We start from the raw sequence: 23407 nt of genomic DNA on the forward strand, positions 1-23407 counted from the left end.
CTTGTTTGGAGAACATGTCCGTGAGGCAAAAGCTGGGCCTGGAGAGGCCATTGTTACGTAGGAGCTGGGCCTGTCCAGGCCATTGGGAGGCAGAGGGTGGGCCTGGAAAGCTTGACTTGAGGCACTTTTGGGCCTTCAAAGGCCACCAGGAACTGGGCAGGAGCTGAGCCAAAAGAGGTTGTTCTGAGGCAGGAGTTGGGCCTCCAGGCACAGCCAGAAGTAAAAGCGCAGCCTGTAGAGGTCACCTGGGGACAGCAGCTGGGCCTGGAGAGGCCAACGAAAGGCAGGAGCGGGGCCTTCAGAGGCCGACTTGTGGACATTTTGGGCCTGGATTTTGTGGCCTGGAGTTGAGGACATTTGGGCCTCCTGCAAAGAGGCAGGAGCTGGGACTAAAGAGGCCATTGTAAGGCAGGAGCTGGGCCTGTACAGGCTGCCGGGAGTCAGAAGATGGGCCTCATGAGGCCACTGTAAAACAGGAGCTGGGTCTCGGAAGGTGGCCGTGAGGCAAATGCTGGCCCTTGGGAGGGCAATGAGAGGCAGGAGCTAGGTCTGGTGAGGTCGACTTGAGAAAGTTCTGGGCCTGGAGAGAAGACTGGGAGGCAGAAGCTGGCTCTAAAGAGGCCGTGGTAACGATGGAGCTGGGCCTGTGGAGGCTGTTGTGAGGCAGTAGCCTTATCCGCGGAGACCGCTGTGAGGTAGGGTACGGGCCTAAATAGACCACTGTGAGTCATGAGCTTGGTCTGTAGAGGCTGACTGGAGAAAGTTTGGGGCCTGGAGAGGCTGCAGAGGCTGCCGGGAGGCAAGACCTGGGCCAAAAGATTCAAGTATGTTACATTTATTAGGTACTTTATTTCCATTATTAAATTGTGATATATAGGAAAGTAATTATGGAACTCACCATAATGTAGAATCAGTGGGCATGTTAAGCTTGTTTTCCTGCGACTAGATGGTCCCATCTGAGTGTGACGGGAGAAAGTGACAGATCATTAGGCATTAGATTCTCATAGGGACAGCAAAACCTAGATGCCTCGCATGCACGGTTCACAACAGGGTGCGTGCTCCTATGAGAATCTAATGCTGCTGCTGACCTGAGAGAAGGTGGAGCTCAGGCGGGAATGTGAGCAAAGGGGAGTGGCTGTAAATACAGATGAAGCTTCCCTCACTCACTACCACTCACCTCCTGTTGTGTGGCTCCTTACAGCTCCATGGCTCAGGGGTTGGGGACCCCCGCTCAAGTGCATCCAAAAGGACCCTTCCCACACCAGTCTTCATAGTGGTCAACTGCAGCAACCACTTAGCTCCCAAGGCATGTGCCTCAGTTGGCATTTCATCACAATCAACAGTAAGTGGTAGCTTGAGTCACTGTGAGGTCACTTACCGGAAATCACCAGCATCCCATTTCCCATTGGCAAGGAACTCAGCACTGTCCCTTGGAAAATCAAACCTATGCCCAAATCCCATCTGTGTGAGTTTCTCTCCTGGGACCCTTCCGAGCATATTAGTCAGAGTCCAATCAGGAGACATAAACCACTCAAAAGTTTAAAGTGGTAAAATTTAATCCAGAGAATTATTCATTGTAACAGGGGAACAGCATAATGAGAGATTGGCTAGCACAAAGTAAAGAGAACTCTAGAGAAATCAGGACTAGCCCAGGCCAGGCATGGTGGCTCATACCCAAAATTCCAGCAATTTGAGAAGCTAACACAGGAGGACTGCTTAAGGCCAGGAGCTAGAGACCGGTCTGGACAACACAGTGAGACCCTGTCTCTATTCAAAAAAAGAAAAAAATTAGCTGGGAGTGGTGGTACACACTTGTAGTCTCAGCTACTCAGGAAGCTGAAGTTTGATCCTGGGAGATCAAGGCTGCAGTGAGTCATGATTATGCCACTACAGTCAAGCCTGGGTGACAGAGCAAGACCCTGTCTCAAAGAACAAAACAACAACAACCATTTACAGACAGAAAAGAAATAGAGCTAATAAGCTAAGGAAAGATGTAGAAATGTGACAAGTAAAGTAATATGAGGTCTTTTACCAATTTAAAAAAACAAAAAATGACATTAAATTTTAATACCCTGTGCTGGCAAAGATGCAGTGAAATGGGCACTTTCTTATACTATGAGGGGTGTTTAAATTGTATATAAGCCTTCCAGGGTAAAGCTTGACAATTTTTTAAAATAATAGAGACAGGGTCTCACCATACTGCCAAACTGCCTCCTCCAACTCTTGGCATCAAGCAATCCTCCTGTCTTAGCCTCCCAAAGTGCTGAGATTATAGCTGGGAGGCACCCAAAACCTTGTCAATTGACATCAAGGGTAATGAGAATGTCCATTCACCATGACTCACAGTAATCTTACTTCTGCAAATACCTTGGGGAGACAATTCAATCTAAACAAAGGTCATCTGTACAAACACAGTGAAAATCTGGGAGTAACGGAAGACAGAGTGGTTAAGTGAAATAAGAAACAGTTATAAGAAATTAAACCATGGTATTAACAGGCAACTGGTAAAAGCTCAGTTGATGTTAGCTGCTACTTTTTTGTTGTTTTGAGACAGTATCTCACTCTGTCACCCAGGCTGGAGTGCAGAGGCCTGATCATGACTCACTGCAGTCTCAGCCTCCCTGGGCTCAAGCGATCCTCCCACCTCAGCCTCCCAAGTAGCTGGGACTACAGGAACATGCCACCACACTAGGTTAATTCATGTATTTTTCTGTAGGGATGGTGACTCCCTTTGTTTCCAAGGCCTGTCTCAAACTCTTGGCCTCAAGCCATCCTCCTGCCTCAGCCTCCCAAAGTGTTGTGATTACTGGTGTAAGCCACCACACCTGGCCAGCTGCTACTTTTATCAATATTATCATTACTCCACTCAGTTAAAAATTATTATTTTCAAGGCTATGTAATACTATGTGTCCTACAGCATAATTGTAAAAACATATACAGTCGTCCCTCGGTATACAGACAGAATTAGTTCCAGCCCCCCATCTCTGCATATACCAAACTCCATGCTTACTCACGTTTCGCCGTCACCCCTCTGGAACCCACGTATAGGAAAATTCCAAATATTAGTTGGGCATAGTGGCAAGCACCTATAGTCTCAGCCACGTGGGAGGCTGAGACGGGAGGATTGCTTGAGCCTGGGAGGTTGAGGCTGCAGTCAACTGTGATAGCACTACTACACTCCAGACTGGACAACAGAACGAGACTCTGCCTCAGAAAAAAACAAAATAAAACAAAACAGGTTAGAAATTGTAATGAGGCCTGTTGGGCAAAATTCCGTATAAGAAAAGTATAAATTAATAAAGCAAATGGCGATAAATTAGTATGACTGACTTTCTCGAGTTTCTCACAATAAAGGTAAGAAAAATGCAAAACACAGAGACAGAGGGTAAAAGAAATTAAGAAAGCATTCAACATGTTTAAGAGGAAGACACTGGCCATGTTTGTGCAGCAGCAGTATGTCACGATATGACATACCTTGGAGAGAAGTTAACAGATGAGGAAGTTCATAAAAATGATCAGAGAAGCAAAATACTGATAGCGATACTCAAGTAAACCACAAAATTTCCATAACTCATGTCAGCAAAGTGGGAATATTGTAGTGTGTGTTGACGTTCCTATACAACACTGTTTATTTGCCTTATGTTTGTTTGCAAGGAATGTATATACTAAAAGTTCTTCTTGCTGTCAAAAGAATATGTGTAAGTCATCTGAACTTATTCTTCTGTTTTTCTATTTTTATCTTCCTGCCATCATCCTACAGCCTTACTTTAGAAATGTTTTATTTGTTTAGAAAATTGAACAAGTGCTCGTTGTGGCAGCCCATACCTCTAGGATGGGAGGCAGGGGTGAAAGGGTTACTTAAGGCCAGAAGTTTGACACCAGCCAGGCCAACAAAGTGAGACCCCATGTCCACAAAACAATTTAAAAATTAGCCAAGTGTCGTCATGTATACCTATAGTCCCAGCTACTCAGGAGGCTCAGGCAGGAGGATCCTTAGCCCAGGAGCTCAAGACTGCAGTGAGTTGTGATAGTACTACTGTACTCCAGCCTGGGTGACAGGGTGAGACCTCATCTCCTAAAATAAAAAACAAAGAAAAAAAATAGTTCAAGTAGCAAGTTGTATGTGGCTTATTCTGAATATTTCTAAACTAGAAGTTCTCAATCTTTTGGGGTCTAGGATGTCTTTACATTTTTTAACTTTATTAAAGACCTCTAAGACTATTTCTTTATATAAATAAGTATATTAAAACTAGAAAATAAGACAGAATTTTAAAAATATTCACATATAAAGCCATTACATGTTGATACAATACAAGATTCTTAAAATATTTAACATTCATTACATATTAATAATAAAACCATTACATGTTGATATAATACTCGCTCTTTCACCCAGGCTGGAGTGAAGTGGCGTAATCTCAGCTCACTGCAGCCTCCGCCTCCCAGGCTCAAGCGATTCTCCTACCTCAGCCTCCCAAGTAGCTGGGATTACAGGCGCCCACTACCATGCCCGGCTAATTATTGTATTTTGTCAGTAGAGACAGGGTTTAGCCATGTTGGCAAGGCTGGTCTTGAACTCCTGACCTCAGGTGATCCACCCGCCTGGGTCTCCTGAAGTGCTGGGATTACAGGTGTGAGCCACCGCGCCCACCCTGATTAATAAATGCTTAAAACACTGATTAGTCAGGCAACAACACTGGGCAAGGGTCTCCTCATTCCCAGCGATGCAAACCCTACTGCATGGCTCAGGGTTTGCAAGGGTTGTAGAGCTGAAAGGCTCTGACTTGAGATTTCATTCTTTTATTTGTACTGTGATACAGGTTCTGCTCTGTCACCCAGACTAGAGTGCAGCTGTGCACTTACAGCTCACTGCAGCCTCAACCTCCTGGCTTCAAGCCATCTCCCTGCCTCAGCTCCCCAGCAGCTGGTACTACAGTTGAGTGCCACCATGCCTGGCTATTTTTTTAATTTTGTTGTAGAGTGAGGGTCTTGTTATGTTGCCCAAGCTGGCCTCAAACTCCTGACCTCAAGAGATCTGCCCACCTCAGCCTCCTGAGTAGCTGAAACTACAAGTACACATCACCATGCCTAGCTACATTTATTTAATTTTGAAAAATATTTTTGTAAAGAGCAGATCTTGCTGTGTTGCCCAGGCTGGTCTTAAACTCCTGCCCTTCAAAGATACTCCCATCTCTGCTTCCCAAACAGCTGGGACTACAGACATGAGCCACTGCAATGAACTTGAAGAGATTTCTTTAATCTAGCATCCCATACTTGCTAGGATTGGGAACGGCAGTAGTGTTTTTTTCAATTACTTAATAATTCAGTAAGAATCAAACTCAACCTTGACCTCTGCCTTCTCTCACATCCAGTCTGTCAGGAAATCCTGTTGACTGTCTTCAACACACACTAAAGATCCCCACCCAGCAACTCCCTGGCCTCCTCCCCTACTTCTCCCCTCTGACCATCTCTCTACACCACCATGACCCTGGTCAGGACCAAAATCATCTCCCACCTGGATGTTGCCATAACTTGGCCCCCATGCTTCTACCCAAATCTTCCCACAGTCTTTCTCAACTCAGCAGCCAGAGAATGCTTTTAAACTGGGAGACAGATCATGTCGCCTCTCTGCTTAGAACCCTCCTGCAGTTCCCATCTGAGTCAGAGTCAAAGCCAAAGCCCCAGCAATAACCTCCCAGGGCTTACGTGATCTGTACTGATCCCCACCCAGCAACTCCCCGGCCCCATCCCCTAATTCTCTCCCTCTCTCCTTCTGCTCCACTGGCCTCCTTCCAGAGCCTCAGACACACCTCGGACACTTTATTCTGTTGTTTCTGCCTACAATCCTCTTCCCTCAGCACCTTGGCCAGCTCCTTCCCCTCCAAGTCTTTGCTCAATTTTCATTTAGAAGGCCACCCCTGACCGTAATATTTAACATTGCCATCTGTCCCCATGCCCACCATGCTCATTTCTTCTTTACTTTCTGCCTTCTTTTTTTCAAGATCTCACTGTCACCAAGGTTGGAGTGCACTGACACAATCACAGCTCACTGCAACCTCAAATTTCCAGGCTCAAGCAATCCTCCCACCTCAGCCTCCCGAGTAGCTGAGACTACAGGTTCATGCCATCATGCCTGGCTAATTTTTTTAGTATTTTATTTTATTTTATTTTATTTTATTTTGAGACAGAGTTTCACTCTTCTTGCCCAGGCTGGAGTGCAATGGTGGAATCCCAGCTCACTGCCACCTCCACCTCCCAGATTCACGTGATTCTCCTGCCTCAGCCTCCCAAGTAGCTGGGATTACAGGTGCGTGCCACCATGCCCAGCTAATTTTTGTATTTTTAGTAGAGACAGGGTTTCGCAATGTGGCCAGGCTGCTCTCGAACTCCTGACCTCAGGTGATCTGCCCACTTCGGTCTCCCAAAGTGCTGGAATTACAGGCGTGAGCCACCATGCCTGGCCAATTTTTTCATTTTTTGTAGAGACAGGGTCTTACTATGTTGCCCAGGCTGGTCTTGAACTCCTGGCCTCAAATAATCCTCCTGCCTAAATTCCTAAAGTGCTGGGATTACTGGCATGAGCCATCATGCCTGGCTTCATGTTCATTTCTTCTTGCTGCTGCAATATAGTTTGCAGTTTTCTACATTCAGTGGCTTAAAACACCACAAATGTACCATCTTACAGTTCTGGGGGCCAGAAACATAAACTAGGTCTATTAAGGCTAAAGTCAAGGTATCAGCAGGGCTGCATTCCTTCTGGAGACTCTGAAGTGCTCCCTTGGCTTTTTCACCTTCTAGAAGCCACTCCCATTCCTTGGATCATGGCCCCGACTCCATCTTCAAAGCCAGAAGTGAAGCATCTTCAAATCTCCCTCTCTTACCTCTGCTTCCATCACCACATCTCCTGCTCCACTTCTGAATCTCCTACCCTCTTTCTTTTATAAAGACCCTGCGATTGCTGGGCATGGTGGCTACCACCCATAATCCCAACACTTTGGGAGGTCAAGGCAGGAGGAACATTTGAGGCCCAAAGTTTGAAACTAGCATGAACAACATAGTGAGACCCACCTCTACAAAAAAATAAAAATAAATATTAGCCCGACATGGTGGTGTGTGCCTGTAGTCCCAGCTACTTGATAAGCTGAGGTGAGACAATCGATTTAGCCCAGGAGTTTGACATCAGCCTGGGCGACATAAACTAAATCCCATCTCTACAAGGATGAGGTGGGAGGATCACTTGAGCCCAGGAATTTGTGGCCAGCCTGGGCAACACAACAAGACCCCATCTGGCCAACATGGTGAAACACCGACTACAAAAATGAGCTAGGCATGGGTGACATGCATGTGTAGTCCCAGCTACTTCGGAGGCTGAGGTGGGAGAATCGCTTGATCTCAGGAGGTCAAAGCTATAATAAGCTATGATACATCATCGCACCCCAGCCTGGATGACACAGGGAGATTCTGTCTCAAAAAAAAAAGAAAACAAATATAGCACACCAGCCTGGGCAACAAAATAAGACCGTCTCTCTCAGAAAAAAAGAAAATAAACTGTTTCTCTGAGTTCTGTAAACTGTTCTAGCAAATTATTAAACCCAAGAAGAGAGTTATGGGAACCCCTGATTTGTAACAGGTTGGTCAAAAGTACAGGTGACAACCTAGGACTTGCCACTGGCATCTCAAGTGAGGACAGTCTCGTGGGACTGAGCCCCTAATTTGTGGAGTCTGTGCTAAGTCCAGGTAGTATCAGAATAAAATCATGGGATACCCAGTTAATATCCAGAGCATTGGAGAATTTGGTGTAGAAACTCCATACATACATTCAGTCAGAAGTGTGTGAGTAGAGACAAACACGGGCTTTTCTGTCACCTGTCTACCTGCTTAAATGCATAGGAGAGGCAATATGTGGTGCTCATGAACAAAGCAAGCATTAAAGTCCGACCAGACCCAACATTTGACTCAGTCTTAATATCTAGGTGAGCTTGAGCAAATCACTCATTATTCCTACGTCTTGATCACTTCATTCATAAAATGGGGATAACTGTGGCACCTACCTGTGATTCTGTGAGAATTACTGAAATACTATGCTTGGTGTTATTGTGATCATTATACCTATTCCAAACTATCTGACAAGGACTGTGATGGATGATAACATCAAAAAATTAGAAACTGTAGTCAGGTCTCTCAGGCAAAATTCCATACAAGCAGACTACTGTCTCTACAAAGCATTCCTGCCACACTTAATTCATCATTCCCTGAACAAAATGTGACATCTTCATTGTCCAGGTCTGTACAGTGCTGGTCTTCCTGCCTGAGCAGCTCACTTCATCCCATCCCAGCCCATTCTTCATCCCTCCACCTCCCCCTTCCCTCCCCACTCTCATACAACTCTTCCTCATCTTTCAGGACTTGGCTTCAAGGGTCACCTTAATTGGAAGCTTCTCTCACTGTCCAGAAGAGCTTCCCACTGCACTTGATGCATGCACTATTATTTGATCATTTTTGAGTTACAGTGCAAGTATTTTTGTACCTGAATAACATGTTGCCCAGTCAGTCTCTCTTCCTGGATTCAGAAGTCTTTCATGGTAGATCCAGCTGGAAGTGACAAAAAGACATTCTTTTGAAATAAAGGGATGACACAGATAGACGGAAGTTTTAAACGTCTTAAATGGTATGCGTGTGAAAATTAAACAAAATTCAAAGACTTGTGGGGAACATTTAGGAGGGAAAGTTACTGGGAATGTCATACAAGGGTAATTTGTATTTTATTTTATTTTTTGAGACATTATTTTTATTTTATTTTTTATTTTCTGTCACCTAGGCTGGAGTGCAGTGGTGCAATTAGGGCTCGCTGCAGCCTCGACCACCTGGTCTCAAGTCATCTCACTTAATTTTTATTTGGTTTAAGGAATAAGTCTTGGTTGAGGGTGGTGGCTTACGCCTGTAATCTCAGCACTTTGGGAGGCCGAGAGGTATATTACTTGAGGCCAGGAATTTGAGATCAGCCTGAGCAATATATTAAGACCCTGTCTCTACCAAAAAACAGAGTGAATGTGTGGAAGACAATTTTTCCACAGACTGGGAGTGGAGGGAATAATTTCAGGATGATTCAAATGCATTACATATACTGTGCATTTTATTTCTATTATTACTACATTATAATATATAATGAAATAATTCTACAACTCACTATAATGTAGACTCAGTGGGATCTCTGAGCTTGTTTTCCTGCAACGACACTGTCCATCTAGGGTGATGGGAGACAGTGACAGAACATCAGGCATTAGATTCTCATAAGGAGTGCACAACCTAGATCCCTCGCATGCATGCTTCACAACAGGGTTCGTGCTTCTGTGAGAATCGAATGCTGCTGCTCATCTGACAGGACACGGAGCTCAGGTGGTCATACAAGCGATAGGAGGGGCTAGAAATACAGATGAAGTTTCCCCTCACTCGCCTGCTGCTCACCTCCGGTTCTATGGCCCTTTGTTTGGAGACCGCTGCTCAAGTGCATTCGAAAGGATCCATCCCATGCCATTCTTCAGAGTCATCTTTACTGTGGCAGTGGTCAACTGTAGCACCCCTAAGCTCACAGGGCATACGCTTCACCTGGCATTTCACCACAATCAATAGTAAGTGGTAGCTTGAGTCATTGTGAGGTCACTTCCTGGAAATCACCAGCATCCTATATCCCATTAGGAAGGAGTTCAGCACTGCTCCTTGGATAACCAAACCTATTCCCAAATCCTATCTGTGTGGGTCTATCTCCTGGTACCCTTCCTAGCATCAATTCTGTATTTGTAGGAGTCCAATCAGGAGACACAAACAACTCAAAAGTTTAAACTGGAATGAGCAAGGTGGATCACACCTGTAATCTCAGCACTTTGGAAGGCCAAGGTGGGTGGATTGCCTTGAGCTCAGGAGTTTGAGACCAGTCTGGGAAATATGGTGAAATCCCATCTCTACAAAAAACACAAAAATTAGCTACGTGGTGGGACTTACCTGTAATCCCAGCAACGTGGGAGGCTGAGGCAGGAGAATTGCTTGAGCTTGGCAGGTGGAGGCTGCGATGAGCAGAGGTTGTGCCACTGCACTCCAGCCTGGGTGACAGCGTGAGACCCGGTATCAGAAAAAAATACATATATGTCAATTTAATATAAAAGTATTGATTTTGGCCAGGCGAAATGGCTCATGCCTGTAATCCCAGCACTTTGGGAGGCCAAGGCAGGCAGATCACCTGAGGTCAGGAGTTCGAGACCAGCCTGACCAACGCGGAGAAACCCAGTCTCTACCAAAAATACAAAATTAGCTGGGCATGGTGGCACATGGCTGTCATCCCAGTTACTCAGGAGGCTGAGGCAGGAGAATCACTTGAACCCGGCAGGCGGAGATTGCGGTGAGTCGAGATAGCGCCATTGCACTCCAGCCTGGGCAACAAGAGTGAAACTCCATCTCAAAAGAAAAAAAGGTATTAATTTTAACAGAGGATCAGCATAATGAGGGACACACTAGCACGAAGTAAAGACATCTCTAGAGAATACAGAACTAGCAGAGGTCAGGCATTATGGCTCATGCCTGTAATCTCAGCAATTTCGGAAGCCTAGACAGCAGGATCGCTTGAGGCCAGGAGTTGGAGACCAGTCAGAGCAACATAGTGAGACGCTGTGTCTACCCAAAAAAAAGAACAATATTAGCCAGGTGTGGTGGTGGTGTACACCTGTAGTTCCAGCTACTTGAGAGTCTGGGGTGGGAGGATCCCTTGAGCCTGGGAAGTCTACACTACAGTGAGCCAAGATCATGCCACTGAACTCCAGCCTAGGTGACAGAGTAAGACCCTGTCTTAGAAAAAGAAAAGAAAGTATTAATCCCCCTATGGGAATCTCCTCTTCTCCTGCCCTCTCAGGAACCTCACTTGTCAGTTCTTCCTCCCACTTTCCTGTATCTTTAACCTATCCCCCACTTTTAGCTCCTTCCCACCATCATTTAAATTACTCAAACTTCTTCTATTTTAAAAACCTCTTCCTAAACTCAGTGAGAGGTCTCCTGCACACCCACTGAGCCATCTGCTCCTCCTGGTGCCTTCGCTACAGCAGCCTGAACCATGTCTCTAATCCGTGAATCTCATCACGTTACTCCCCCATTTACATCACTTCTCCTTGCCTCCGGGATTAAGTCTAGACTCCTTAACAGCCCCTGCTCTGCCCTGCCTTGCAAGGCAGCCTCACTGCTTGCCCCTCTCCATTTCACCTACTATGGAGTCCAGCTGAGCCTCATCTTTCTCCTCTGGGACTCTCTGAAGTGGGTGATGCCCTCTGCTTATAATACGCTTCCCCTTAAACCTCTACTCTCTTCCTGGCTAGCTTCAGCTCCTCTGTCACTTGTCCGCTTTGGCATCACCTCCTCACGGAAGACTTCCTTGACTCCCCAGATTCTCAGGAGCATGGCAGGTGAGGTGCTCCTCCCGTGAATGGATGGAGATTAGGGAGAGTGTGTTATTCATGCTTAATTCACCAGTGCTTAGCTCAGTACCTAGCACAAAACAGTTACTGTGGTAGCCAAAGTAATAACCCCCACCCCCACCAATTGTTCATGTCCTATGTTACACAGCACAATTGCATAGGAAGGGGGAATTAAGAGTACAGATAAAATTAATGTTGAAAATCAGCTGACCTTAAAACAAGATTATCCTGGAATATCTAGAAGAGTCCATGTAATTACAAGCATTCTTTAAAAGTGGAAGAGGGAGGCAGAAGGTTAAGAACCAGAGACAGTGGGCACAATGGCTCATGCCTGTAATACCAATACTTTGGGAGGCCAAGGCAGGAAAATCCCTTGAGTGCAGGAGTTCAAGGTCAGCTCTGGCAACACACTTGAGGCCCCATCTCTACAAAAAAATCACAACAAGATTCACTGAGTGTCATGGTGCTCACCTGTAGTCCCAGATACTGGGAAGGCTGATGTGGTAGGATTGCTTGACCCTGGGAGTTTGAGGCTACAGTGAGCCGTGATTGGACCACTGAACTCCATCCTGAGTGACAGGGCAAGGTCCTGTTTCTAAAGAAAAAAACGACATTGGAATCAGGGTCCCCTCCATCCTAAGGTGCCTACAAGGCATCTCTCTCTGCAAACGAGTAAACATCATCCTCCAACTCCTCACAGAGCGGAGCAGCAGGAAAACTCCCTCACCTCATTTCTGTGCCACTTGGGAGGTCTGGACAGCCCAATAACCAGCTCCTTGCTAATGATGCAATCAGGAAATGGCTCGAGTTGAGCTAAGGAGAATTTGGATCCTTCTTTTGGTTCTCAATAGGCAGGATAGGGTCCAGGCATGGTGGCTCATACCTGTAATCCTTGTACTGTGGGAGGCCAAGGTGAGAGGATTGCTTGAGGCCAGGAGCTCAAGACCAGCCTGGGCAACATAGCAAGACCTGGGTGGCATGCACCTGTGGTCCCTAGTACTTGGTAGGATGAGGTGGGAGGACTGATTACTTGACCCCAGGAGTTTCAGACAGAGCCAGACCATGTCTCAAAAAGTAAAAAAAAAAAAAAAGAGAGAGAGAGAGACTATAGGCAGGCACCACCACATTTGGCTAATTTTTAAATATTCTGTAGAGACAAGGTCTTGCTAGGTTGCCCAGGCTGGTCTAAAACTTCTGGTATCAGGCTGGGCATGGTGGCTGATGCTTGTAATCCCAGCACTTTAGAAGGCTGAGGCAGGCAAATCACCTGAAGTCAGGAGTTTGAGACCAGCCTGGCCAACATGGTGACTCCGACTCTACTAAAAATACAAAAATTAGCCGGGCAGTAGTGGCGTGTACCTGTAGTCTCAGCTACTTGGGAGGCTGAGTCAGGAGAATCACTTGAACCTGGGAGGCGGAGGTTGCAGTGGGCCAAGATCGTACCACTGCACTCCACCCTAGGCAACAGAGTGAGACTCTGTCTGAAAAAAAAAACAGAAAACAAACTCCTGGCATCAACACATCTTCCTGTCTTAGCCTCCAAATGCCCTGGGATTATGTTGTTTCCTATAATTGAAGACACTTGTTCTTATACTGCTTTAAGGTATAAAAGGAAAAAAAAAAACCATAATGACAAATGTTGGTGAAGGCCAGGCATGGTGGCTCAGCCTGTAATTCCAGAACTTTGGGAGGCTGAGGTGGGCAGATCACTCAAGGCCAGGAGTATGAGACCAGCCTGGGTGACATGGTAAAATCCGATCACTCCAAAAATATATAAAAATTAGCCAGGCGTTGAGATGAGAGAATCACTTGTGCCTGGGAGGTCAAGGCTGCAGTGACTGTGATGGTGTCCTTGGGCTGCAGCCTGAAAGACAGAGCAGCCCCTATCTAGAAAAAAAAATAATGGCAGTGAAGATGTGGAAGATGTGGAGGAATTGGAACCCACATACATTACTGGTGGGAACATAAAATCGTGTAAACACTTTGTTTGGGTATTTCTTTTCCTGTCATTTTAATTAGATTTTTTTTTTTTAAATCAAGACAGGGTTTCACTATCTTGCCCAGGCTGGTCTTGAATTCATGGGCTCAATTCCTCCCATCGGAGCCTCCTGAGTAGCTGGGATTACAGGTGTGAGCCATCACACCCAACTGGTGTAGCCACTTAAGAAAACAGTCTGGCAGTTTCTCAAAAAGTACAGTCAGCATATAATGCAACAATTTCACTCCTAGGCATATATCCCAGAGAAATAAAAATATATATCCACACAAATATATATTGTACAACAATCTTCATAGCAGCATTATTCATAATGGCCAAAACATGGAAACAACCCAAATGTCCACTAACTGATGAACAGATAAACAAAATGCAGCGTGTCTCTACCATGGAATATTACTCAGCCATAGGAGGATGAAATATTGATACACACTATGACATAAAGCAACTTTGAAAACATTGTGCTAAGAGGGAAAAAAAGCCACAAAAGATCACATATTGTACAATTCTATTTGTCCAAATTAGGCAAATCTATAGCGACAAAAAAATGAATCAATGGTTGCCTAAGGCTGGGAGCCAAGGCAGGTTGGGGGAGTAGGAGGTAGTGGCTAAGGGGTATGGATTTCTCTATAGGGTAATAAAAGGTTCTAAAAGTGACTGTGGTAATCGATGCACAGCTCTGAATATTCTAAAACCTACTGAATTGCAGATTTCAATAAATAAAGTGAATGGCATGTGAATAATATTTTAACAAAGCTATTATTTAAAATAATAATAATAGGGGGCTGGGCACAGGTAGTCATGCCTGCCTGTAATCCCAGCACTTTGGGAGGCTGAGGCAGGAGGATCACTTGAGGTCAGGAGTTTTGAGCCCAGTCTGAGCAACCTGGCAAGATCCCATCTCTACAATAAAAAATGAAAAAATTGGCACACGTCTGTAGTCCCAGCTACTTGGGAGACTGAAGTGGGAGAACTGCTTGAGCCCAGGAGTTTGAGGCTACAGTGAACCATGACCACGTCACTGTACTGCAGCCTGAGCAACAGAGCAAGACTCTGTCTCTAAAAAGGAAAGAAAACAAATGCAAGTTTGTATCCCTTTGTGAGTGTAGCCAAGTTGGAGGAGAAATAGACAAGAACAAAAGAGCACTGAATAAGGAGGGTGAGTGGCTGGTTAGGCTTGGTTGCTAGTTAAGTGGTTTCTAAAGAATTCATTAGTAAAGTTACAGCTCTGGGGACAGTCATGCAAAGAATGAATGCTAAATTCATTACAAATACCCATGATCTTTCTTTACATGCCTTCTAGTGAAAAGTTCCTAAGTGCCTAAATAGCAAGTCTGCAACAATAGCAGCTGTTTGCTAAAGACTACGAAAAAGAAATGGAGGCCGGCCATGGTGGTTCACATCTGCAATCCCTGCACTTTGGGAGGCTGAGGCAGGCAGATCAACTGAGGTCAGGAGTCCGAGAGACGAGCCTGGCCAACATGGTGAAACCCCGTCTCTACTACAAATACAAAAATTAGCTGGGTGTGGTGGCGGGCACCCATAATCCCAGCTACTCGGGAGGCTGAGGCAGGAGAACTGCTTGAACCCAGAAGGCAAGGGTTACAGTGAGCTAAAATCGCACCATTGCACTCCAGCCTGGGCGACAAGAGCAAGACTCTATCTTAAACAAAAAAAAAGAAAAAAAGAAATGGCATCTTCTTCAAGAATGACATAGTTTTTCATGATAAAGCTCTAATTTTGCATTTGTTCAAGTATTGATTAGAATTACCCAATATGACACCAATCTTGGATAAAGTGCAAACAACATAATTTCATTTTCTCAATAATCAAAACTGACGAGGTAGTCTAATATCAATTCTGATCTTATTAAACACGGATCAGATTTTAAAAATAATGGAATGATGGAGCAAATAAGATGTTACAACCTGTTCCAAGGGGAATTCCAAAACCCACACATATCTGAGACCATCAAGTATGATGAAATATATTTGATTACTATACTGAAAAATAAACTGATTATAAAGCCAACAACAATTGGGCAGGGGTCTCCTATCCACAGCCACACAAACCCGATCATGCCACTATGTGGTTGCAAGGCCTACATAGCCTAGAAGGGACTGGTCTGACTTGGGATTTCATTTCATTTGTATTTATATTTTGAGACAGGGTCCCACTGTGTCACCCAGGATGGAGTGCAGTGGTATAATCATAGCTCACTGCAGCCTTGACCAAGTGGGCTCAAGAGATGCTCCTGCTTCAGCTGCCCCAATACCTGGAAATACAGGCAAGTACCACCATGTCAGGCTTTTAAAAATTATTATTAATTTTTTTAGAGAGAGAAGTCTTAATATGTGGCCCAAGCTGGCCTCAAACTCCTAGCCTCAAGAGATCTGCCCACCTCAACCTCCTGAGTAGGTACACACCACCATTCCCGGCTATATTTATTTTATTTTATTAAATTTCTTTCTTTTATTTTTGTAGAGAGGAGGCCTTGCTACGTTGCCCAGGCTGCTCTCAAACTCATGGCCTTAAAACACACTCCCATCTCTGCCTCTCAAACTGTTGGAACTATAGGTGTGAGCCACTGCCCCTGGCCTGACTTGGGATTTTTTAAATCTACATTCCTTTACTTGGTAGGATTGCAAAAGGCAGTAGGGTTTTTTTTAATCAATAATTTAATTAGAATCAAACTCAACCTTGACCCCTGCTTTCTCTCGCAGCTCACATCCAGTCTGTCATGAAATCCTATTGACTGACTTCAACATGAATCCATGCTCTGACCATCTCTCACCACCACTGTGCACCAGGTCAGGACCACTATCATCTCGCATTGGGATGTTGCCACAGCTTGGCCCCCATGCTTCTACACAAATCTTCCCAGAGTCTTTCTCAACTTGGCAGCCAGGGCGTGCTTTAAATTAGGAGACAGATCATGTCGCCTCTCTGCTCAGAACCCCTCGGTGGCTCCCATTTTAGTCAGAGTAAAACCAAAGCCCCAGCAATAGCATCCCAGGGCTTACGCGATCTGTACCGATCCCAGCCCAGCAACTCCCTGGCCTCCTCGCCAACTTTGCTCCCTCTTTCTCTTTGCTCCACTGACCTCCTTCCAGAGCTTCAGACACACCAGGGAGTTTCCTCCTAATGCCTTTATCCTGTTGACTCAGGCTACGATGCTCTTCCTTCAGCACCTTGGCCAGCTCCATCATCTGCTTCAAACTTTTGCTCAATATTCACTTATGAGGCCAACCCTGACCACTCTACTCAACATTGCCATTTGTCCCCATTCCCACCATGCTCATTTCTTTCTTTGTTTTTGAAACAAAGTCTTGCTCTATTGCCCAGGCTGGAGTACAGTGGTGCAATCATAGCTCACAGCAACCTCAACCTCCTGGGCTTAAACAATCCTCCCGCCTCAGCCTCCCTAGGAACTGAGACTACAGCTGCATGCAACAACACCTATCTAATTTTTTTTTTTTTTTTTTTTTTTTGAGACAGAGTCTCAGTCATCCAGGCTGAAGTGTAACAGCACGATTTCGGCTTGCTGCAAAGTCTGCCTTTCAGGTTCAAGTGATTCTCTGCCTCAGCTTCCTGAGTAGCTGGGATTACAGGCACCACACCTGGCTAATTTTCGTATTTTTAGTAGAGATGGGGTTTCACCATATTGGCCAGGCTGGTCTTGAACTTCTGACCTTGTGATCCAACCCCCTCGGCCTCCTAAAAGTGCTGGGATCACAAATGTGAGCCACCGCGCCCGGCCTTTTTAAAAAAACTTTTTTAGACATGAGGTCTCATTATGTTGTCCAGGCTGGTCTTAAGCTCCTGGGCTCAAGCGATCCTCCTACCTCAGCCTCCCAAAGTGCTGGGATTACAGGCATGAGCAACTGTAACATAAAGCCCCAGCTTCATGTTCATTTTTTCTTGCTGCTACAACAAACTACCCTATATTTAGTGGTTTGAAACACCACAAATCTACCACCTTACAGTTCTGGGGTCCAGAAGCCCAACTAGATATATTAAGGCTAAAGTCAGGTGTCAAAGGGGCTGCATTCCTTCTGGAGGCTCTAGAGAGAATGTGCTCCCTTGCCTTTTCCAGCTTCTAGAAGCCACCCCCATTCCTTGACTCATCTTGAAGATGGCCCCTGACTCCATATTCAAGGCCAGAAGTGCAGCATCTTCAAATCTCCCTCTCTGACCTCTTCTTCCATCACCACATCTCCTTCTCTAACTCTGACTCTCCTACCTCCTTCTTTCTCTTATAAAGATCCTTGTGATTGGTGGGCATGGGGGCTCCCATCTGTAATCCCAACACTTTGGGAGGCCAAAGAGAAAGGAATGCTTGAGGCCAAGAGTTTGAGACCAGTCTGGGGAACATAGGAAGACCCCCCTGCCTTTACAAAATTAAAATTAAAATCAGCTGGACATGGTGATGCATGCCTGTAGTTCCAGCTACTGGAGAGGCTAAGGTGGAGGATCGCTTTAGCCTAGGAGGTCAAGGCTGCAGTGAGCTATGATCACATCACCATACTCCAGCCTCAGTGGCAGAGCGAGACTCTATCTCAAATATAAGAAAAGAAATATACATTTGGTCTCTGCCCCTGGTTCCTGGCATAGAGCTTCTAAAGCTGTTATAGAGTCCTTAGTGACCGAGGTAACAGGAGCATTTCCTGTTTTAATATTTAGTCTTAGTCCCAGTTTCCTGACACAAGGGCCTCTAAGGTCTTTCAGATCTGCAGCATGGTAAGAATGCATGTGGGATGCTGTTGAGCTGACAGAGTGGCTGCAAGCTCCCAGACTGCTTCAGGAGGAGGGCTGGCTGCCAGAGGAACCAACCACATTTATTTTTTTAAACGGAGTTTGGCTCTTGTAGTCCAGGCTGGAGTGCAATGGCACAATCTCAGCTCACTGCAACCTCCGCCTCCCAGGTTCAAGCAATTCTCCTACCTCGGCCTCCTGAGTAGGTGGAATTATAGGGATGTGCCACAATGCCCAGCTAATTTTTGTATTTTTAGTAGAGATGGGGTTTCACCATGTTGGTCAAGCTGGTTTCAAAAGCCTGACCTCGAGTGATCCACATGCCTCAGCCTCCCAAAGTGCTAGGATTACAGGCATGAGCCACTGCGCCCAGCCCCAACCACATTTCTTGAGGCTTGGAACTTTCAGCCTCACCTGCCGAACTCCAGGAGGCAAAAGGGACTGGAGATTGACTTAGCTACCAATGGTCAATCAATCATGCCTCCATAAAAACCCAAACAACAGGGTTGGAGAACTTCTGTGTCGCTGAACACAAGGAGGTGCTGGGAGGGTAGTGTGCCCAACAGAGGGCATGGAAGCTCTGTGCCCCTCCCCACTTACCTTGCCCTGTGCACCTCTTTCACTGGCTGTTCCTGAGATGGAGCCTTTACATTGAGCCAGTAACAGAAAATAAGCTGGCCAGATGAGGTGGCTCATGCCTGTAATCCTAGCACTTTGGGAGGCAGAGGTAGGGGGAAATCACTTGAGTCTAGGAATTTGAGACCAGCTTGGGCAACATAACAAGACCCTATCTATACAAAAAATAAAAGAAATTAGCCAGATGTGGTGGTGGGAACCCTGTAATTCCAGCTACTTGAGAGGCTGAGGCAGGAGAATCACTTGAGCCCTGGAGGTTGAGGCTTCAATGAGCTACGATTGCACCACTGCACGCCAGCCTGGACAAGAGAACGAGGCCCTGTCTTTAAAAAAAAAAAAAAAGAAAGAAAGAAAAGGAAAAACTCGTTTTTCTAAGTTCTGTGAGCTGTTCTAGCAAATAACTAAACTCAAGAAGAGAGTCATGGGAAACCCTGATTTCTAACTGGTTGGTCGAAATACAGGTGACAACCTAGGACTTGCAATTGGCATCTGAAGTAAGGGTGGTCTCGTGGGACTTAGCCCCTTACCTGTGAGGTCTGCACTAACCCCAGGTAGTGTCAAAATGGAATTGTGGAATACACAGTTGGTGTCCAGAGAGTTGGAGAATTGGTGTAGAAACTCCACACACATATTTGGTTAGAGTGTGAGAAGAGAGAAACATGAGTTCTTCTCTTACCTGTCTACCTGCTTAACTGCATAGGAGAGACAGTGCACGGTGCTCATGAACAAGGCAAGCATTAAAGTCAGACCAGACCTAACATTTGACTCAGTCTTAATATCCAGGCAAGCTTGGGCAAATCGTTCATTAACCCCAAGTCTTCATCATTTCGTGCATAAAATGGGGAAAACTGTGGCACCTACCTGTTTTTGTGAGAATTAATGAAATACTATGCTCGATGTTATTGTGATCATCATACTGTTTGACAAGTACAGTGAGGCATGATAACATCAAAAACTTAGAAACTGTAATGAGGTCTTGGGCAAAACTCCATATACTGTCTCTACAAAGCATTCCTGCCACACTTAATTCACCATTCCCTGAACAAAATGTGACATCTTCATTGTCCAGGTCTGTACAGTGCTGGTTTCCTTGCCTGAGCAGCTCACTCCATCCCATCCCAGCCCATTCCTCATCCCTCCACCTCCTCCTTCCCTCCCCACTCTCATACAACTCTTCCTCATCTTTCAGAACCTGGCTTTAATGTCACCTTAACTGGAAGCTTCTCTCACCCTCCAGAAGAGCTTCCCATTGCACTTGATGCATGCACTATTATTTGATCATTTTTGAGTTATAGTCCAAGTCTTTTTGTACCTGAATAACATGTTGCCCAGTCAGTCTCTCTTCCTGGATTCAGAAGTCTTTCATGGTAGATCCAGCTGGAGTGACAAAAATACATTCCTTGAAAAAAAAAAAACAAGAAAATAAAAAAGAGGGATGACACAGACATACATCAGTACTTAAAAGTTTTAAATGGTATGTGAAAAACAAACAAAATGCAAGGGCTTCCAGCAGAAACATAGGAGGGAAAGTGTTACTAGGAAATATAACAGAAGGTTACTTTTTATTTTATTTTATTTTTAGAAAAAGGGTCTTGCTCTATCGCCTAGGCTGGGCTGCAGTGGTGCAATCACAGTTAACTGAAGCCTCAACCTCCAGGGCTCCAGCAATATTCCCATCTAATTTTTATTTTATTTAAGAAACACAGTCTTGCTCTTACCAAAGCTAAAGTGCAGTGGTGTGATCATAGCTTACTGCAGCCTCAACCTTCTAGGCTCAAGTGATCCTCCAGTCTTAGCCTCCCCAGTACCTGGGACTATAGGTGTACAGTGCAATGTGTAGCTCAATTTTTTTTTAATTTTTAGTAGAGACAAAGTGTCGCTATGTTGACCAGGCTGGTGGTGATCTCCCACACTCAGGCAGTCCTCCCACCTCAACGTTCCGAAGTGCTGGGATTACAGGTTGACCTGCCTATAACACCACACAGGTGTGACCTCACACCTGGCTGAGGGGGTTAACTTTTAATTATATAAAGAGCTCAAAGGAAATATTAGAAGGAGCCTAAATGCCTACAGCAGCTGATGAGTAAACTGTGATACATCTACATAACAAAATATTATGCAACCATGAAAAGCATTAAGATAGATCAATAGGTATTGGCACAAATGTCCACGAAATATGAAAATGTGAAGTGATGTTCAATTGCCATGTATGTATCTTGACGGACATGGCCCATTTTCTCAATAGCAATTATTTCCTGAGATAAGATTATGGGTCTAAAGACTGAAGGAAATTTTTCACTTATTTATTTAAAAGTATTTACTATTTTTATAATTTAGTAAAAGATTAAACAGATCATCGCATTAGTAAAAGACAAATTAATTCTATAAACAAATGGAAAAGACACGGACAGCCCAGGCATGGTGGCTCACACTTATAATACTAGTATTTTGGGAGGGGTTGGTGGGGGGATTGCTGGAGGCCAGGAGTCCCCGACCAGCCTAAGAAACAAAGGAAGACCTTGTCTCTACTAAAAATTAAAAAAAAAATTGGCCAGGCATAGTGGCATGTGCCCATAAACCCAACTACTGAGGTGGAAGGATCACCTGAGACCAGGAGGTCAAGACTGCAGTGAGTTGAGACTGTGCCACTACACTCAAGCCTGGGAGACAGAGCGAGACTTCATCTCAAAAAAAGAAAAAAAAAAAAAAAAAGGACAATAAAGAAACAAAGCTAATAAGCTAACACAACGAAAGATAAAACATGTGACAAACAGGCCAGGCACGTGGCTCACACCTCTAATCCAGCACTTTGGGAGGCCGAGGTGGGTAGATCACGAGGTCAGGAGTTTGAGACCAGCCTGATCAATACGGTGAAACCCCATCTCTACTAAAAATACAAAAATTAGCCAGGCGTGGTGGTGTGTGCCTGTAATCTCAGCTACTCAGGAGGCTGAGGCAGAATTGCTTGAACCTTGGAGGCAGAGGTTGCAGTGAGCCAAGATCATACCACTGCACTATAGCCTGGGTGACAGAGCGAGACTGTGTCTCAAAAAAAAAAAAAAAAAGGCCGGGCGCGGTGGCTCAAGCCTGTAATCCCAGCACTTTGGGAGGCCGAGACGGGCGGATCACTAGGTCAGGAGATCGAGACCATCCTGGCGAACACGGTGAAACCCCGTCTCTACTAAAAAATACAAAAAACTAGCCGGGCGAGGCGGCGGGCGCCTGTAGTCCTAGCTACTCGGGAGGCTGAGGCAGGAGAATGGCGTAAACCCGTGGGGCGGAGCTTGCAGTGAGCTGAGATCCGGCCACTGCACTCTAGCCCGGGCGACAGAGCCAGACTCCGTCTCAAAAAAAAAAAAAAAAAAAGGTGACAAAGTAATATGAAGTCTTTTATTTATCACACAGAAAATAACTTGTTAAATTATAATACCTGTGCCAGTGAAGGTGCAGTGAAATGGCCATTTTCTTGTACTATCAGTGCTGTTTAAATTGTATACAAACCTTCCAGGATAAAGCTTGGAAATTTTTTTAAAATAATACAGACAGTGACTCATTATACTGCCTCCTCCAACTCCTGGCCTCAAGCAGTCCTCCCACCTCAGCCTCCCAAAGTGCTGGAATTACAGGCTGACAGCCACCATGCCTGAAAGCTTGGCAATTTACATCAAGGGTAATAAGAATGCACATACCGTCACTCACAGTAATCTCACTTCCGGAAATATCATCTTTGGATATAATTCAACCTAAACAAAAGGTGATATGCACAAACACAGTGAAAATCTAGAAGTAATTTTTTTCTCATTTTTTAAAAAATATGGAATGCTTCACAAATTTGCATGTCATTCTTTCACAGAGGCCATGCCAAACTCTCTATTGTTCCAACTTAAGTACATGTGCTACTGAAGCAAGCATGAGTAATTTAAGATAGAGTGGTTAAGTGAAATAAGGAAGAGATATGGGGAATTTAAAAAATCTATAGTACTTATAGGCACCTAGTAACAGCTCAGCAAATTATTATTTTTATGGTAATTTCACTCAATTAAAAATTGTCATTAAAAATTACCATTGTCATGGAACATAATGTACCCTACAGTATAATTGTAAAAACAGATACAATTTGTCCCTTGGTATATGGGGAGATTAGTTCCAGCTACCCCATTTCTGTGTATACCAAAATCCATGCGTACTCAAGTTTTCAAAGTCAGTCCTGTGGAATCCAAATATTTAAAAAATGGAAAAATTAGTGAGGTGTGGTGACAAGCACCTGTAGTCCCAGCTACCTGTGAGGTTGAGGCAGGAGGACTGCTTGAACCCAGGAGGTTGAGGCTGCAGTGAGCCATAATTGCACCACTGCAGTCCAGTCTGGGCAACAGAGTGAGACAGAAGGTTCACTTTTTAATAGAATTTTTCTGTTCACTTGAAGATATGGTCAGGACTGTGGCATAGGAAAATTCTTCATAAAATAACTATCTAATGCAATTAATGCTGGAGTTGGGGACAGAAAATGTTTTGGTGACTATTTATTCCTTCACTTGCTGTTATATAAACTATTGCCAGTAGGCAT

The 23407-nt window shown here is 44.9% G+C and overlaps 2 long non-coding RNA genes and 1 pseudogene across 2 annotated transcripts; all 3 read right to left on the reverse strand.

Moving 5' to 3' along the window:
• Window positions 1-533: 533 nt before the first annotated feature.
• Window positions 534-8593, reverse strand: LOC114677111 (uncharacterized). The gene is made up of 4 exons (XR_013415307.1): window positions 8528-8593; window positions 3953-4075; window positions 899-3204; window positions 534-806 (listed from the first exon to the last, which is right to left on the reverse strand). It is a non-coding gene; the product is annotated as an uncharacterized LOC114677111 (long non-coding RNA).
• A 907-nt stretch (window positions 8594-9500) lies between these two features.
• Window positions 9501-11871, reverse strand: LOC114676903 (uncharacterized). Its single transcript, XR_013415788.1, has 3 exons — window positions 10235-11871; window positions 10000-10097; window positions 9501-9606 (listed from the first exon to the last, which is right to left on the reverse strand). It is a non-coding gene; the product is annotated as an uncharacterized LOC114676903 (long non-coding RNA).
• Window positions 11872-22651: 10780 nt separating this feature from the next.
• Window positions 22652-22751, reverse strand: LOC114677185 (U6 spliceosomal RNA; annotated as a pseudogene).
• Between the last annotated feature and the right edge of the window lie 656 nt (window positions 22752-23407).

The sequence above is a fragment of the Macaca mulatta genome, chromosome 3 (assembly GCF_049350105.2).
Source record: "Macaca mulatta isolate MMU2019108-1 chromosome 3, T2T-MMU8v2.0, whole genome shotgun sequence".
Taxonomy (NCBI): Eukaryota; Metazoa; Chordata; class Mammalia; order Primates; family Cercopithecidae; genus Macaca; species Macaca mulatta.